Below are 16,822 nucleotides of genomic sequence, written 5' to 3' on the forward strand. Positions count from 1 at the left end.
TCATTCTATAGTTCACTAATCGTAACGAGTCTTGGATAATGTGTTTCCATATAATGACCAAAGGACTATTCCATGGTCAGTACATAATACTTAAAGATAAAATTTCACTATAGATTTTTCATATTTCATTTTTTTAAATTAAGGTATAAATTTTGTTATATCAATATTTGCACCATCTTTTTTTTTTTTTGGGTGAAAACGGCAATTTATATAGCTCTAACGTAAGTACATCCTGCTAACTCAGAAGAAAGTAAAAAAGAACAATGAGAGCAGTAAATCTAATACGGACGTCCAAAATATCTCTCCGGAATGTCGTGCAACAAAGGAGGCGACCCAGTTTGCTGCCTTGTTCGCCTTTCGGAACACATGTGCCGCTTGAAACTCATCCAACTCCATAACCAGCTTGTGAGTCTCACGAATAAGAGGATGACCATCTCCATATTTATCCGTACCCGGGATCCAATTGATCACCATCGATGAGTCCCCCTCGAGGTACACCCACTCGGCACTAGGAGCCCGCCTCGCGTAGGATATACCCTCCCAAGCTGCCCGCAGCTCTGCCCCAACTGCAGTAAGTCCGACCGTACGACGTTCCCCAGCTCTGCACCACCCTTGATAAATACCTAATCTACTCCACGAGTGCTTTTTGCCAAATTGAGCATGGCATGATATATTGCTTGAATGAAGCGCTTAGGAAAACTCATATCTATTTCTTGCCATCGCTAGTTACTCGTCACATGTTTATTATGCTCGATGCCTTCATTAAAATAGAAAAAACCCGTATAAAAGGTTCCACCGATTGCTGGTGAAACCGATTGAAATCAAGAATTTAGTATAGAAGATTTTGATAATTGATAATGAAATCAAACCCCACAAATACATGCAAAGACAAGTAAAAAGAATATCAATAATAATAAGAGCCTCTACCATAAGCAAATGTCATGGTCAATTTAAAATAGAAGAATACTAGACACAATTTGTTGTGAATACTTCGTCATGGTGAGTCAAACTTCAAAAATCTAAATGGGGATACACTCGGCCTAGAGTCAGCATGCAATCTCTTAAAAATAGCAAGCTCATAATGGTCTAAAAAAATACATTTGCATTAGTAATAATTGATATTAAATAGATGCATTTAGCACACACTCTATTAAACCTGATTGGTTATAAATGTTTCTCTTTTCTTAATAGGTACTACACTCCCCAGTTGATCATAGATTACTCAGGATAATGCTAGCTAAAAAAGATTGAAGTGCGAAATTAGTAGATAAGAACTGGGGATTTTGACACTCCAAGGTCCAACTAAAGAAATATAGATCCAATGACGTGGCGGCTCGCCATAGCACAGTCCACTCCGTCGGTACGCAGAAAAAAACGCGCCCGAAACCAAATTTCCTGTCGGGGAGCTGCGACGTGTCAAAAAAAATCCAGTACCCGCGAGTGATACGAACGCCTCCACCATCCCAATTCCCCGAAACCTCCGCGCGGTGTCGCTCAAGATCCGTCTCGAAGGGGAAATCAAGAAGGAGGAGGAAGAAGAAGACGATATGACCGAAGACCGGATCGATTCCTCCACCTCCGCCTCTGACACCACCGGCGCCGCCGAGAAGGACCCCGCCGCGGCGCCCTCCTCGCTCCTCCGCCCTCGCCGCGAGCTCTTCGAGCACGGCCTCCTCCCCATCTCCAAGCTCATCTTCTCCGATGGAACCCTAACCCTAGCCTCCATCAAGAACAAGCTCCTCCAGCGATCCATCCCCTCCCCCAACCGCGTGGACGCCCCGACCATCGCTGACACCCTCCAGATCTCGCCTGACATTGCCTTTCTCGTCCTCGACACCCTTGCCGCCGTCCTCCCCTCCGATTCCGGCTCCGCTGGCACCGCGGACGTCCACGACCTCGTTCTCTTCCTCTATATCCAGTCGTATAAGCGCCTCGTTCCTCGGGCGCACAAGGACTCGGCTGCCGTCGCTGATGTTTGGCCCTCCACCTCGGCTTTCGATGGATACCTATCCGCCCTCTCGCCGCTTCAGGTAGGGGATTCTTTCCGTTCGTATCTCTCTTTTTCGAATCTCCAACATTCGATCCAAACAAGCTGCTTTTGATGTCGTGTAGCTGCTCTTGATTTCGTGTTTTTGAAATATAAAATGATGGAATTGATGATTTCTAGTGCAGACCGGGGGAGAAAGTTAATTCAATAAGTTCTACACCACAAGTGTTTGATGGTACGTTAGAAGTTGGGCGGTATACAGCTCCGATTACCGTTTCATAATCTAAAACTGTTGCTCGCAGAAATTGATCTACATGCAATCTAAAACAGTCATTGTTACAGGAAAATAAAACATTTGGAAGAAGGAATTTAGTTAGGGCAGAAAAGTTCGGATTAAATTGTCTTTGTTTTCTATTGGACATTCAGCAAGATGAGAAAATCAGTGCGAACTGATGATGAATTATACAAATGGTTGTTTATTTATTTAGTTAGTTATTTTTACTTATGGAGCTAATGCCATCAGCTTCATCCCCTTCTTTTTTTCGGGGATGTGAATGACGCCCATGGTGCTACATCCAGTCATCTATGGTATATTTGAGTCCATAAGATTTCATCTTGTACACTAGATAACTGTTGGAAGTGTGAAATTGTATATCAAAAATTTGGGGCAAGCCAATCAACAGTCTTGTTAAGTATCTTGCCAAAAAGGGGAGGAATTTAATTCCTATATGATTCAACATCCATTTATGGCATAAATGTAATATAAAACCTTTATGAACAGTATCTCTTAAGATACAATTCTTGTTGACTAGTTCTTGTGGGTGATGAGTTTTGATGGAAGATTCCAATGATATAAATCTTGAGACGTGTTTCTTGTTTGCTGCTGTCAACATTGTTTCCACCCTCATTCATGTTAAGAGTGCGAGGTCCTTTATATCGAGCTCTTAAATAAATGATTCAGCATCATTTATTTGATGAAATAGGGAACTTGTTTATTATCAACTATTTTCGCTTTCTGGACTTCACCCCTTTTTTTGGTTTGTTCTTTTTTCTTTCACTTTCAAAGTTGGTAATAGAATGTTGAAGCAAATTTGCAACTGAAGAAGATTTGATGCTTTGAATTGCCATAGGCATTTTCTAATAAAAATTGCTGGTACAATCATATTAAATCAATACAGTAATGACAAAGAATTGAAAGTAACTGAAGAATAAGTCTAGACCATAAATGTCTCACATGAAACCCTTTTTCGTTTTCTTGGAGTTTCTTATGATAATACGATTAAAGATTGATCTGTAGGAATGAATCATCATTTGCTGATCTTCTTAAATAATCATGATGAAAATTTCTTTTGCAATTGCACCTGATGAGTTAAATGACCTTCTTCCTTTTAGTGATCATATACTACCTGCAAGTAGGTATTTTTGGGATCCTGTAGTTTATTGCTGCAAGTATCTGAACTTCTGCATTTGATTGATTATAACCCCCCAAAGCCTGGAGTTCCCTTGAGCGTGTGCTTTCTTAAGATCAACATAATGAATGGAGCATTTCAGATGATGAGTTTAGAAATTAAGGTCCGTTTGGGGGAGCTTTTGGAGTGCCAGAAAGTGCAGGGCCAAAAAGCAATTTCTGGCCCTCCAAAATCACTTTTAGATGAAATAGGGGTATTTGGTAAAAATTTCGAAAAGCTGTTTTAGCTTTTCCAGAAGGCTAAAAACAGTTTTTTGGGAGAAGTTCTATTTTGGAGCTTTCCGAAAAATCACTTTTAGGCCCGATCGGGAAGCTGTTTTCTTAACCAATATACTCGTGATAAAATATAACAATTACACAAAATGTCTCTTTAATAATTGCTTAATCAATTTTATTACATAGCTAGAAAATTTGTTATATTATGAAAAATTAATTTACGCTAATAGTTATAATATTTTATATCTTTATTATTGTATTATACTATAAATATAAATATTATATTACATTATATCATAATACATTTATATGTTATATTAAATAATTTAATAGTATAATAAATTATTATGCTATAGTATACAATATTATATTACTATATTATAGTAATATTATATTATAATAATATTATATTATATTATATTACACTATATCATATATTTATGTTTTAATACATATTATATTTTATTATGCTCTGTTGTATAATACTATGCAACGTCTTTTATGATCATCTTGTTATACCAAAAGTACTTTGTTAGTTTGTCTACCAAATATATGTTAAAGTGACACAACACCTTAGAAATGTAGTTACCAAACAACAAACAATTTTTTTATAAAAGCTCTACTTCAGAAAGCTCTACTTCCAAATGTTCTACTTCCAAAAGCTCTACTGCCAACAGTTCTCCCAAACGGGGCTTAATTCTTATATCGGCAAACTTATGAAGAACGTTGAAAGTTGTCAGAAGGAAACCTTGCATTTAAATTGTTAAATTCAGTCATCATGTTACCTCAGCTCTGGATATCATCAATTGCTTGTGTTCAATTATTACAGCTCTTATAATAGATTCCTGTAAGATATATAATTTTGCTAAGAATTTACTCCCTTTGTTGTAATTCTGTGCCTTCTCCATTGCAGCTTGTACGAAGTAATAGTCCGTCGTTCTATGCCTTCACAAGCAGATGAAGAAGCCCATCAGTTATCATATTTACAGAAGCATATGGCCAACATACTTACTCTGTTGGCAGAGTCTGTTGAAGGCGAGGGTGATGAGTCTCTGGTTGTTCCACTAGGATATACTGCTAATTTTTTTTCATTCTATCTCTACTGAAATTATTATGTTTTAAGAATAAAAGCATATAAAACATGTTTTGAATTTTGTTCTTTCTATTTTCTCATGATGGGGATATGTTAGAAGTGTACTTATTGTTTAGTTTAGTTAAGTCATGTGGGCCAACATTGGACCTGATATACTGAGAAATTCTGTTCTGAGTTTTTCCCAATACAGATCGTAAAATAGGTTGTGAAATCGGAATTACTTTCAGATTTTGCAGAAATACCTGCAACAGATTGAAGCATCTATCAAGTAGAGGTGAATCTTTTGTCCCAGATGGATAACAAGGATCGAAATACCAAGCATACTTGTGTATCAAACACAACCCCCCCCTCCCCCTCTTTTGAGATTGATTCCTAGCCCGAGCCAGCCATGAATCGACCTCATACTGCTCACTACTGAGCTTCAACTTGTCTTGACACTTTTTTTTTTCTTTTTTTTTTGCATACTACTAAACTGGGCAGAGTGTCTGTATGGTATGTACTGCAGTAATACTGCATCATCCAATGACCGGTATGGACCTATAGGGCAGTTTCTAAAACCTTGAAGGATACAAGAAATGATAAGGAATATTGAGGGAACAAGCCTGGAGTTTACAGTTTCAGTCCAAAAATTACAGCCATAGATAACCCCTCCCCCGTTTTAAAATTCTGAATTGTTAAACTGGTGCAATTTTTATGTTTATATGACGCTGTTGATTGAGATTATATTTATGTTCATGTTGCACCATGCATCTGTGATGCACTAAGCAGGTTGTGGGCAGGTTTATGATGCATCCCAAGCATCACAGATAAGGGACATGTGAGAAGTAGAGAGACGTTTATGTTTAAGCTTGCTTTGCTTTTGTTTTGAAATTTATGTAGAGTCATTGCTACTTTATTGCGCGCTGCTAGTTCACTTTTTTGCACCAAATTTTTGGATCAGTATATAATGCTTTGTTTAAAATGCAATAATGATCTAAAAGTTAGTTCCTTTTTTCATTATTGTCCATAATTTACTTATTTATTTAAAATACATAAATGTGTATTTATTTACTTATCAAGCCAATGTTCTCATTGCATATTATGGATCTTCAGTAACATTATATCAGAGCCTGATGCTTGTCTTAGGTCAACCATTTGGAGACGATAGAAGTGTAATTTTGGCTTGTTTGTAGGTGATACCATTGGAAAGGTTTGAGCACCTTGGGTTCCTTATTCAGTTCTCTGATGGAATTCCATTGAAGGAAGCAGCTCTCTTTTTTGCAAATTCAGATCCAGTGATGCCCGCTGTAGCTGTCCCTGCTGCCCATGTTCATGACTGGGTTTTGCAGCACATAACTGTTTCATTAGAGCATAATGCTGAGAGGGTATCAGCAAAAGAAAATGGTCCACAAAATTTCTCAGATCTGGATGTGCCTATGTTTGATGCCTCTGTAAGGGTACAAAGCAGCAGCTCACCGACTGTGGTCTCTGTGAAAAACAGTCCTGCATATTCTAGAAGTCAAACTTTTGTAGAGGGTATCTCAAAAGCTTCTGTGGTTAAGCAGGAATGTGATATTAAAGGACATTCTGTAAAGGTAGTGCTACATCACCAATTCTTTTGTCAACATATTTGCATATTGATCTTTTGTTTTTTCTGTAGTGTGCACTTGTTCATTGCTTAGTTGGATGATCATCAGTTTAGATTTTGCCATGTCTAGAAAATTTTGATTGTAACCCATAAGCACTTTATAATGTCTATTTGACAAGCTGTTTTTTAATCAACTCTTAGAAAATAAGATTATACAGAACCTGATTTTAGTAAGTTTTAGTTCATATTGTTTGATAAGATGTCAAACCAGGTTTTAAGACCCAATATTGGGTTTCATTACTACCTTCTAGAAACCAAATTTTCATTGCCTGATCACAACTTACTATGTCAAGGAAAAGCTTGACTCCCACACTGCTCCCTCGTTTTCCTTTGCCCCTTCTTCATTTCCTTCTCTTCTTCCATTTCCACCCTCTTTGCCTTTGTATTTTCAATCAATGGAATATAATTTCAACTCCAATTGGCTGTTGATGTTGTAATAGTCATCTCTGTTAGCACAGTTGTGTAGGTGTTTGAAAAATTCCCAGGAATCCATAACTTTGGAAGCCAACATATTTGAATTTGTAGGCTGAAACTAACTGATGTAATGTCAAAGCCTATGAATTCTTCTATCAATGGTTTGGGAGGACTGACTTAACATAATGGCCCTTCCTGAACAATTTTTTGGGCGCTCACCTACTTCATGAATCATTCTGCATTTCTTTTTATAAGAACATAAGATTCACAAACAATATGAACTGTGCTTGAAGTAAATGATGCAGTGGAATTTATCTTTCCCAAATATAACAGAAATATGCAAATAAATAATCATAATTCCCCCTCTCCCAAGAGAATGAAGAGAAAGCACACTTTAAAGAACTTGTGACTTTTCAGGAGAAAAAGAAGCTACCATCATGTTATCTGGAGTCTGAAAGCTAAGTCATGATGCTTATGAGGGAGTTTACCAGATATTACAAGAACAGAGTTCTTTAGGGATCAATGTTTTACAGTACAGTGACATGATGAAGGTGCTCAAATCACTCTCTACATCTTAAAAGACTCCATTATGTATCGGGAAGTGGAAGCAACCTTTAGAGAGTATCCAGTAAGTGGGAGAAAGGATAGTTGACACCTTACTAGACTGAATGTACCAGTCATCCAGGGGAATCTAGTGGTAGTGAGGGTTGCAAGATGGAAAACAAAAAGTTGTTTTTCTTTGTGGGGTTAATCAGAAAGCCTCTGAGCTTGGAAAAAGGGAAAAAACCTTTTTTTTCCCCTCCATACCAGTGTGCTGGATCTCATTTTTTTTGTCTGGATTCCAAGAATTCTTATGAACTTGACATCAGAACAAGGGAAGGAAGTTTGCCTTTATTGCACTTATTCCCAAGAAGGATGGACTGGGGAGTTTTTTGTACTTTTGACCTTAATCTTTAAAGATGTTCTTTAATAGCAACTCATATATTTGCTGAAATGATTTTACGTGGTCATTTTACATCACTAAAGTGTTTTTTAGAGGAGACATATGCTTTGCTCTGTAAATAATGGAATCAAATTCTAGGAGCTTTTGGTAAACATGACCTATGAAAAGCATTTGACACGGTTGACTTGAGCATGATGGAGGTTTCTGGAGAGATGAAAGTCATGCACGCTGTGTTTCCTTGGTTTTGTTTGTGTTGTGACTAAGAGGACTTCAAAAAGATTTTTAGTTCCTGGACACATGCACAAAGATTTTAAGTGAAATGTTCCTAATGGCTATGATAGTTAACCTCATAGAAGTCTTCAAGTTTCCACTTTTTGAATTCATTTTGCATTTGGTGATCATTATTTCTTTATGGACCATCATCGAATGGATTCAATTTAAAAATTTTGAATTTTGGGTGGTCCAAGTTGATGAGGTATTGTTTTTGAAAACAAAACTGGTTCCTTTATTTTTTAGAATTATAAATAAATTTGATCACATACCAGATTGCCACCGCCAACCTTGTTACCTTGTAACAAAGAAAAGAAGAGAAAATGAAGGATCATACTATTGCACAGACTGTTTCTAGGAGTAAGGTAGATTGGTGCAACATTGGACTACATCTATACAGAAACTTGTGCACCTGATTTGGGAGCACTGTCATGAATGCGAACTTATGATAAAGTTAAGTTGCTGGTGTAGGATTGTCGATTACATGCTAACGAGTGACAGGTATGGTTCTAACTATAATGCTCGGGTACCGACATGATCCTTTAAGCCCTCAACTTGAATTTGAATGGGACAAACAGATTCTAGAACTTTATATTCTTATTGCTTGAATGAAAAGAAAGCATGTTAAATTATAAACAAGAGCTAGAAGGAGTTTGAGATAACTAGTAGCTATACCTTACTATTGAAGGTTGATTGACATTCAAAATCTATCAGAGCCTTCGAAAGGTTGTTTGCAGCTCCCCAGAAACCATCAGGTTGATGACGAATGATCTTCAGAATCTATCAGAGCTTGCTTGGATCCATGTAGAGAGGACATTAAAGTTTGCCTAAGAATTAAACTTTTTTATTTTCTTTAATTAAAAATAAAACTGAGTGTGAAAGAGGATTTTATAGGCTCCAGTGCCTTACACTGATGGGAATCTGTGGATTCACTGAAAATTTGATGTGAACTAGGACAACTTACACAAAAAAAATATATCCTGAAACCAATTTCCAAGCTATTTTCAGGTTACACTATTGGACAATAGAGTTACCTATGGTTTACCTTAAGTTACGATATGATAGATTGCTTCCATCATTTCTGGATTTTCAGTTAGTTTGAACGATATCCAATAATTATTTGAAAATGGCATGAATAGGAAACAAATTATAAACCATTTTCATGCCATATGTAGATACACTAACATGTCTGCTGGAAAATTTTCTTTGTTTCCTCAACAAATGCTATAAATGTCCTAAAGCATTTGTTCCGACATATTCTTATATGCCGTACATATGCTGAAAATTTTAATTTACTTCTTTGAAGCCTGATTTGGTTTTGGCCATCACAATTAGTTGTCATTTGCAGGTTTTAAACTGCCATGACTCGGTGATATACATTCTAGCACCGTTGAGGTATGCTACTGTTTATGGATGTTCTGATGCAACCATCATTCTTGGTGCTATTGGTAAGGTATGTTTGGTAACTTTGGGTGATTTATCATTACTATTATTTGGTAAAATTTTGTAGAAGTTTCTTCATTTTGTTTTTTTTATGAAATTCATCAATTTGAACAATTTCTGTAAATATGTTGGATAATTCTGTACGTTATTGTCACATGTTTATCAGTTTTGAGTTGTGTAAACACATCAATTTACACAATTTCTACATGTTTTTAAAGTAATTCTGCACACTGTCTTGTTAGTTTTCCTGGATTCTTGTTCCATTTCTGCATCAACCTGATCTCATTCATTTGATATATTCACCTGATGAAGCAACTGGGCCAACTCAGTAACTTCTTCTTGATCCTCCTCTGTTAATAGATGTCTAAACATAGGCTAAACAGAAGCTGCTCCACTAACCTCTGTCACATAATCAGCCGCCAAACTATTCTGATTCTCTGCAAGCTGAAACAATCTAGGAAACATCTGATTCAATATGAGTTTCCCTTCCCTATCCAACGATCCTTCCAGGGCAGAGTGTCTTCTCCAATTCTCACCTTTACCTTTTATTCCTTAAAAAATTCTTTTCTGTTCTCAGAACATTTTTCCAGATAGATCATGTATTTTTCTAATGTACAAAGAGGAACTATCCAATCTCCTCCTTTTATAATAAATAAGCGTGACGAAAAGTTTCCAGGGTAAGCTTCGTTCTTGATGTAGGCGTCACCACTACTTAGACATCAGAGCTTCATCGAACAATTTCAGATCATTCACCCCAGCCCCTCTTCTTCTTTCAGCCTATCAACCATCCTCCAATAAGCTAGATGCTGGCCCCTTTTGACTCCATTCCCTTTCCAGAGGATGCTTCTTTTCGGCGCATCAATTCTCTTCCTTACCCAATTTGGTAACAGAAATGCAGAGATGAAGTACACTGGAATAAATGAGAGTACATAACTGACTGCAGCCTCCCTCCCAATGAGAGAAAGCTTGTTTTCCATCCAGCCAGCTTCTTTTCTACTTTCTCAGTTAACATCTGTATGGGATGAACTTTGATAATCATTTGAGCGCATTGTTAATCCACTTTTGGATATATTTTTTTCGCTTGTTGGTTTCCTATGTAAGAAATAAAGAAGTAATCATAATATGTTGTAGAGCAATATGATATATTATCTTTTTGTTGCTGCTACCAGTTATGTAAAGAAATCTATAGTCAGCGCTTGCATATTGTCAATCAAGATTGCTTTGTTTCTACATTTGTCTCTCATCTGTGTATGCATACATGTTCTATATGCTCTTTCTGTTAATAATAAATAACTCATTCATTTACACTTCTAGTTTGCCATTCTGAAGTCATACTTATGGTTCTTGCATTTTTTCAGGCTGTAAGAGTGGAGCATTGTGAAAGGGTACAAGTTATTACAGCTGCAAAATGCATTTGTATTGCTAATTGTCCGTGAATGTGTGTTTTTCCTGGGGGTAAATCAGCGACCTCTTATTGTTGGGGATAATCATAAATTACAAGTAAGCAATTTGTTATTCATGCTGGTGCCTTCTTCGTTTTTTGTCTGCCTGTTTATTATACATACGTACGTACATGAGTGCTTGCTTGCATGGATGCATGAATGATGGAGTCCAATAATGCAGGTTAATCGTGGTAGAGATTGGTGTTTTGGTGCATGTATTGTAGAATTCATTGAGGATAGGTTGAGGAACGTGAGTCTCTAGGAAGTTTTGGAGTTGCATCAATTAAGTACTAACTATGAAGTGAGAATTCACCAAGATGATCAGGAATATAAACAGAATCTGGTGGTTCATCACAAGGAGAGGGACTCAGATCCTTTTGGAGGGTCACAGAAGAAGACGGAAAAATAATAATGTGGATGAAAGATGTGTGATAATTTGGAAAAGTTAGTTGTGACTAGACCATAATTGGAATGAATGATTAAAAAGGACTCTCGAAGAAGAGACCTGGACAGTTAGGAGAAAGGGCTTGTTAATTATGTTTTTTAGTTGATCATGAATTCTGTTAGTCAGAAATATATCTTCTAGTCATGTAGCAGGTGGCTCCATGCAATAGAATATGTAGCAGGGGGCTCCACACAATTGAACACCTTGCCTTGAATCCAGCAGCCAACAAGTCCTAATAGCCACTTGTCCAAGGTCCTTCAAGCTATATTTAATACCTCCATTAGTAAAAGAAAGAAATTAAATCCTTCTACTTTGGCAAAAGACCCATAACCATGTTAAGTATATCCCCCCACCCTATCTTAAGAATTATTTTCTTGACCTTAAACTTTTATTTTAGTCATGCCAACAATATGTCTTATAACCATCAGATTGTGGAAAAAGGCTTGAAAGGAATCTGAAAAATGCTGTTAAATTTGAAACATATTCTTCAAAACCCTTAGGAATTAGGATGAAGTCTTTCGTATATTTTTGACTGTTTTTTGGTAGGGCTTGATTGATGTCACTAAAGAATATATATATATAGATGGACTTTGCTCCTCTTGAGAGAAGAGGATATCCATTCATCTTGACTCCAAAATCAATGATGGCACATCCAAATTGACGTTTTACACTATTGATCATGATCTATACCAAGGTTTTAAATATTGATATTGAATCCATGTCGTTCTTCTGATGGAATGGCATGGTATTGGTATCTATAGTACTACCAAAACTGATAGCTTCCAAAAGAATGAAAAACGATATAGTCGGTACATTACCATCAGTTACCATCAGTATGCACCAGTGTGAACCAATATGACAGGTATGTATCGGCATAGCTGTTTTAGTATTCGAGCAACCATGCCGATGCCAATTTTTCTCTAGAACTGTACGTACTGGTCTTACCATCTAGTTCCGATGGTTTTTGAAACCATGATCTATACTACTGAAAACATCTAGCAATCAAAAATTACATATTTTTGTGGTCTCTCTACCTCTGACACAAAAATGGACGGTTTTTATTGAGCTAGTTTGCTAATACATGAGAGTATTTAAATTGAGAATCCATCTTAATGATTATACTCTAGAACTTGTTAAAATATGTAGAGATTGAAAATTAATAGATTTTATGCTTAGATCATAGCAAACATGGCCTTATATCATTTTAGCCGTTCATTTTTGCACATACTTGATATATAGGTTAGATATTACCAAAATATAGGATTGTTGGTTTCTAGGCATTTCTAGCAATATAGATCGCGAGTAACTTTGTGAATCTTCAATTTGGATGTTTTGTTATTGATTTTGGAATCGAGAGGAGTATATACTTTCTCCTCTTAAGAGGAACATAATCCATATATAATTTTGCAATGATGTCACCATCTACTGATGACAGTTGATTCTTTGCAGCCTAGAGTACAATATTTTTTTCTTAGATGATATTCTCTCTTTACCTCATTCGACTTCAGAATTGTTCAAGAGACTCCATCTCTCATATCCTCAATCTGTTAGGATTCTAAATATGCTAATACTTGATCTGTGAACATGCTCTGCCTCCCTATTGTGAAAAGAAATTTGACAAAGAAACTATCCTGGTTATGATCACTGTTGGGAATCTATCAGTGAAATCTGAACACCAACTATCAACCCCGAAATAATCTATTTTGTAAATAATCAATAGGCTATTCTGGAACCCCTGCAACCTGTGCAATAGGATGTAGACAACTTCTTGTCAGAATTTTCTGGTAACATCATGTGTCCTGACAGTGTTCCAAAATATCCGGACTATGATGAGCACTAAGAAGCACCAGCACATGCAAAACTAATCTATTTCTTGACATAAGAAATAAAAATGTTGACGTTACCAGTACTAATTCAAATTATTCAAAAATAGTTGTGCATATACATCTTTAGTTTTTCGTGCAACATTGAATTTCTGCCCGCTTTGTCCAACAGGTGGCACCATTCAATACCTATTATTCTCAGTTGGAGGAGCACATTGCTCAAGTTGGTGTGGATTTAACTGTCAACAAATGGGATGAACCATTGGTGCTTGGAATGGTTGATCCTCATGATTCATTATCTCACCCTGCTGGGGTTTCTGATGTCCAAGCTGAGTCTGCAACATGCCTTGATCCTGATCAATTCACTATTTTTTTGGTATGCCTCAACTTTACTAGGCTGATCCATGTAGACAGTGTTGATACGTATGTACGTATGTGTACATACGTATGTATACGTATGTATGTATGTATATGTGTATATGTGTCTACATATATATATATCATGGTATATCGTACCGGGCGTACCGTACCGGTTCGATACCGGTACCGGTGGTATACCAACACTCGGTATACCAAAAAAACTGCATACTGTACCGTACCGACACTGTGCTAGTGTGGCACTGGTATGGGGTCCGGTACCAAGATGACGAACCTTACTATATATATTTCCATTATGACATTTTTTTGAATTCTTGGACATCTTTCTTTTTTAACTTCTTATTTTATCAGGCCTCAGTTATTCCGCCGCAACTTTTTTGACTTGTCAACTCCCAATATTCCTGATACCATTAATTTATTTTTTTTTTTCAGTCGTCATAATGGGATGTATAACTGTTGCCCGAAATAAGAACCCTCACTTGATCTGCTGTCCGCAGATGTCTCTTGAATATTTGCCATTCTGCTCAAATGTGAAATCTGGTGACTTAATCTTCTATCTTCTGTCCAGATTCCGAAGTGTTTGGGAGCTGAATCCCCACAGCCCACAAAATACATCCCGTTTCGATTGCCTGAAATTTACTCAGAGTCCCAAAAGAGAAAGGTAAGAAGTATGCTAGAATATTAATACCGCATAGTTTGCATGCACTACTCTTATGCGTAGGTTCTCTCTTTATTTAATAAATTTTAACTCTGGTGTCACATTTTAATTAGTCAATTTCTGTCTAAATCAACATGTATGTTGGTTTTTGTTAACAATTCCAGTGCTGGTATTTGGCTTTTTTTTTCTTCTTTTACATGCAAGCTATTGTATTTTCTTCTAACTTATTTACATGTAATATAATTAAATTTCAGCATTCGGTTCTGAGTGATATCCAACAAGCTCTCAGGGATGTGCAACTTGATGCAAATCGGAAACGAGACTTAGCAATGGCATTGCATGTACATTTTAAAGACTGGTTATATGGTAATTCTTAGATGCTTAGTTTCTATTTAACAATCCCCCACCCCTCTGTATCAATATCACATGTCTAGAACATCAGTTAGTCATTATGAAAAAAAAAATATTTTGACAATGGAATATTTATCTTTATATAACCAATATCCTCATGTATTTTATTATTTTTAACCAAAAAAATTTCTGTTAACAATATGCATGTCCCATAATATCTCATGTTCCAATATGAGATGGTGGTTCACTCATGATCACGAATTTCATAGCTAAAAGATCCGCAGAACTGATGATGCCTGTAATGCCATAGACAACCACCTTGTGTGTCTGTGCATATGTGTGTGTGTGTGTACATATGTGCATGTATAGCACTTGAATTTCGATATATTTGTGACAGTAAAAAACTATCTACTGCAAACACCTTTGGTTTCCCAAAAGAAAGACATGGAATAGGCTATGTTTATACTGGTGTAGATGGACATACAATTCCTAAAAATTTAAGTTGGCATTTTTTCATTGTTTACTCTTTGGGACCACATGCTCAGGATTTTTCATGTTTATAGGTAAAGGTGGGATTCTTGAATTCAGAATGTGTTCTGCAACTGTAAACAGAACTTTCCCTGTTAATATGATAGTGCAGTATGCTGCTATTTGTATTTGCCAATTAGGTTCTGCAGTATGATTATCAGTTTTTCCTTCACGATGGTTCTAATTGCAGTTGTTTTATGGTCCTGAAAACATTTTGCATCATAACTTGTTTCTTGTCTGTTGGTTTCAGTTTGGTATTCTCGTCAGCAATCTTATTCCGTAACTCTGCTCTGTTGTTGGGTTAACATGGTTGTTCCGTTTATATATTTTATCAAAATACACCAATAGTGAAGGATCAGGGGCTTTAGCCCCCAGATTTAGAATATTGCATTTACCCAAGAATTTTTTCTATGTTCCCTTATTGCTACAGAGTTTTGAATTATTTGGATGTGAGAACACCAAGTAGTGTTGGTCATAATACTTGAATTAGAAAAATAGGTATAATTATATAGCATATTCTGATGCAATGAAAAATATGTGACTTGTTATCTGGTGTTATAATGTTTCATTTTCTGTTGTAATCAGTTAAGAGTGACTGATTGCAAGTTTTGTATCTGAATGATAACTAAATTTAACATTGAAGTGGAAGTAGCATAACTATTTTTTCTTGCAATGCCTTTTTCATCTTATTACTAATTTATCTGTAGCGTCAGATGATACCATATATGTTCTGGAGACACTAATGCTCATGTGGACTGCTGCTTTTTTTCAGATAGAAACAGGTAGAAGTTTGACTGTGCCAACTTTTTAATCTATTTTGCAGCTTCTGGAAATATACGCCAGCTTTATTGTCTACAAGGGGATTGAACTGATGAACTGATGAGTATTTATTGTGGAAGGTGTAATTCTAGGCTTCCTAGGTTTTGTAAAGTAAGACCTCAGCTCAACACCTCTGTATCGCTTCTGAGCCGCCGTCAAAATTTTCATCCATTGCAGTTGCTGGTGTGATTCTGTGTATTTTATGACTGGATATATATCTGGTTACCCCATTTGTAGTGGGTCAACAGAAGCAACGGGAATATGCATGCATGTTCTTTTGTTATTAAGGTGGGGTTTTTTGGATACACCTTAGGGCTTGTGGGTGGTTTGTGTGAGGATGTTGTGGTACATAACTGGGTAGAGATGCTGGTAGCTGCACTGGAATCGATTTGTTTGCTGCTGAGAAATAAATCAATTATCTAAATCAACTTATATATATATATATATATATATATATATATATATATATATACCTTGTGTGACAATTGATTTTGGCATGAACATTTAAATTGGTACCATGGTACGGAAACTTGGAGTTTGTCTGCTAGCTGCTTGCCTTAAGCCTTGCGTTTAAAATTTTGTTAAATCATGTACAATTGTCAGCAAATCATCTAAGCAATGTTTCAGATTTCATCAAGGGTGTTTTTATCATGTTTGCATGGGTCAATATTTAACTTTTTTTCCTGTAAATCTTATTTGCTGTTGGGGCTACAGTGATGGGACTTGTGTATATGTTATTGTCCACAGGCTTGTCTGGATGTTAGAATATGTTACTGTCGAATTAAAGAATTTTTCAATCCATGATTTCTTTAATCAGATAAAGATATATAGTTCTTCTTGCAACGCTCACGACCCAGCATTAACGAAATGCAAGGGTAAGATAAAGGAGCAACGAAACAGGCCCTAATTGAACCATA

The 16,822-nt window shown here is 36.4% G+C and overlaps 1 pseudogene; it reads left to right on the forward strand.

Annotated features, from left to right (window-relative positions):
- Positions 1-1,383: 1,383 nt before the first annotated feature.
- Positions 1,384-16,345, forward strand: LOC103705380 (annotated as a pseudogene).
- The last annotated feature ends 477 nt before the right edge of the window (positions 16,346-16,822 follow it).

This window comes from Phoenix dactylifera, chromosome 1 (genome assembly GCF_009389715.1).
Source record: "Phoenix dactylifera cultivar Barhee BC4 chromosome 1, palm_55x_up_171113_PBpolish2nd_filt_p, whole genome shotgun sequence".
NCBI lineage: Eukaryota > Viridiplantae > Streptophyta > Magnoliopsida > Arecales > Arecaceae > Phoenix > Phoenix dactylifera.